The following is a 2,986-nucleotide window of genomic DNA, read 5'->3' as shown; positions in this document are numbered from 1 at the left end:
CCCTTTCCATCATCTGTCAGACAAGAAGCTGAGCAACACGAGGAGGAAGAGGAAGGGAGGTCTCGACCTAGATAGTTCATTTCTGCCTGGGCACTAATTCAAGTGCTGGTCACCTCGACCCCAATTCTTCATTCACCAACAATCCCACACTCCTGTCCCTGTCACTGATCATCACAGTGTCTGCTTGGCAATATCAAAATGAAAACTAACACATAATAAACATCTCAAACCAAATTTATAAATTAAATCATGTCATACTGTGTGCAAACTCAAAATAAACACCCTTGTGCATTCTCTTACTGTGAGTCAACTGTGTTCCTTTGCCTGTCCTAGTGTTCCTACGCAGTTACCGAATGGCTGCAGCATGACTGGGGTGGAAGGCTGCTGACTTTCAGTGGGGAGAATGCAGATGGCGTTGGAGGACACCCTCGAGCAGCCCTGCAACTAGAAAGCCCGGTTTCAGACTTGACCACCTCAGTATTGGCAGCAGTCTGGCTGGCTGACAGGCAACAGCAATGGCACTGGCAGAGTGGCAGTGGTGAGAGCACAAGTCCTGAGAGAGGACAGCAGCCTTTATGCTCTATGGAGACACTGCCAGACCCTCAACAATCCGAATAATTTGTTGGAGGACAGATTGCTGGACTGCTGTGAGAGGCTGCAATCCCCTCTCCACTGGTATCCACAGCCATTATGGCAGCAGCAGCCTGATCTTGCATGAAATAAAGACAGAAAATGCTGGAAATACCCAGCAGGTCTGGCAGCATTTGTGGAGAGCGGAACAGAGTTCATGTTTCAGGTCCTAACACTAAACTTTCATCAGAACTGAAACATGTTAAAGATGTAAGAGGTTTAAAGCAAGTACAGAGGCAGAGAAATTGGGCGGGGGGAAGGGGCGGGTGGTGGAAGAAGAAAATGGAAGGGATTTGGTGGAAGACAGGAGAGATTTAAGGACAGCTACCTGTTCCCACTGCCTTTTCCCTTGTGCATCTCGAGGGCCTCCTGGGCTCCTGTGGGTACAGCATCTCTCTCCTACTTTTCACTTCCTCCACCAAGACCTCCAGTGCAGTGTCTGGAAACCTTGCATGCCCTCTCCCCTGTTGTGCCATTTCTCACTCTTTCCCAGGTCAGATTCAGCTCATAAAGGACTCCCAGCACCTGCTGTAGCCACAAAGCATCTTACCTTGAAGAGGTGCAGACTAGCTTTAAGTAGTGTAAGCAAGTATCGATTTTGGGTCCCCTGCTGATGAGTCCAGGTTAGCATTGCCTGTACACAGAAATCATGCGAATGAGCAGGTAGTATGAAGATGGAATTCTGCCTACAATACATTGAACAGGCGCGAGGTAATTGCACATTGCGATCCCTGCACCCATTTTCAGAGATGATCCAATTTAACACCGCCAGGCACCCACACCCCACCCCCACCAACTGTTCTTAGAATTGGAGTATTTTGCACAATAAAGGTAAACCGTGCTAGTTCTCTGAAAGTATTTTCCAATTAATTCCCTTTCCTTGCTCTTCCCCATACTCACTTCCCTTTTAAAAGCTGCAATGGATTCTGCTTTCCCATTGTTATTGGTACAGAATTCCATATCCTAACAACCCTCTGAATAAAAAGATTTTCCTAATTTCTCCCTTTATTTTTTTAACAATGCTTTTAATATTATACCCTCCGGTTACTGACTAATAAACTGGTGAAAATGGCTTTTCCTCCATTTACCTCAACAAAACTCTTCGTAATACTGATTGGCTCCATCAAGTCTCCTCTTATTGGTTTTGGCTCCAGTTCAAATATCCGCAATTTTTCCGATCTCTCCTCCTGACTATAATTTCTCATCCCTGGGATTATTTTCATAAATCTCCTTGTTCCCTCTTCTGGTTCCTACTCCACCCTCCTCCCTTTCTCTCCTCCTCTTTTCCAACCTTCACCTAAGGTTCTGAAAATGAAGAACTGTTAAAAAATATCCTTTCATTTCCAAAGGTACAAATGACATTGTTCCCATTCCCACACTAGCAGCAAATGGACAACAAGCATCAGCTTGGCTCACTGGTAGCACAATTGTTTCAGAGGGCTGTGAGTTCAAGCCCCATCACCAGGACTTGAATCAGGCTGACACTCCATTCCAGTACTGAGGGAGTGCTGCAGTGTTGGAGGTGTCACTATTCAGGCAAGATGTAAGATAGAGTCTAGACAACTCTGCCTGCTCAAGTAAAATCACAAAGATCCCAGGACAGCATTGGAAGAATAGTGAAAATTGTAGGATACCATTGTGGAAAGGATGGCCTGGGTAGGGTGAAGATCGGTTGGTATATTCCTGTGCACTGAGAATGATGCTGACACCTCCTTCAATTCCATTGATCCTAGGAACCATTGCCTTACTACACCAGACATGGTGCACTGTCACTCAGATACTGTATTTTACGCAGCAGGAATGTTGTGAGATTCAGCCTCAGCGGAGTGGGAGAAGAAAGTTACATCTCATCATTTTGAGAACACAAAATGCAACTGGATGGCATAGCAATGGTAAGTGAGCTGGATCAGTTGCTTGAAGTTGTCAATTAGGATGCAGCTCAAACAGTGTGAGACAGTTCCATAAATCATGAGAGGGAGAAAAGCTTGCAAAGCATACAGGGCCCCACGGTAGTGGGAAGCTTGGGAGATTTTCAGGCTGATGTTCAAACATTTTCACAACCTGCATGACTGTTTTTCTGCCAAGTGGGAGATCTCCCTGAGTTTCACCAGATCTCTGAGTCATTTCCCCCTTTGTTTTCTCCCCTCCTCTCCTTGCTGCCATTGTGGTGCATCTATAGACATTGCAAGTTGGACTTGTCCTTTCTCAGGAATAGATCTGTGACCTTTCCTTGCCGGATATACGTGGAATGGGCAGTCACTGTTGCCTTCAGTTTCCATGGTTACCAAGTAGTTGTGGGGCTTAGCTCTAATCATATAATCCATATACACTCCCCAGTAGCATCCTTCTCAGGGAG

This window comes from Heterodontus francisci, chromosome 17, assembly GCF_036365525.1.
Source record: "Heterodontus francisci isolate sHetFra1 chromosome 17, sHetFra1.hap1, whole genome shotgun sequence".
In the NCBI taxonomy this organism is placed as follows: Eukaryota; Metazoa; Chordata; class Chondrichthyes; order Heterodontiformes; family Heterodontidae; genus Heterodontus; species Heterodontus francisci.
Note: the sequence above shows the minus strand (reverse complement) of the source record.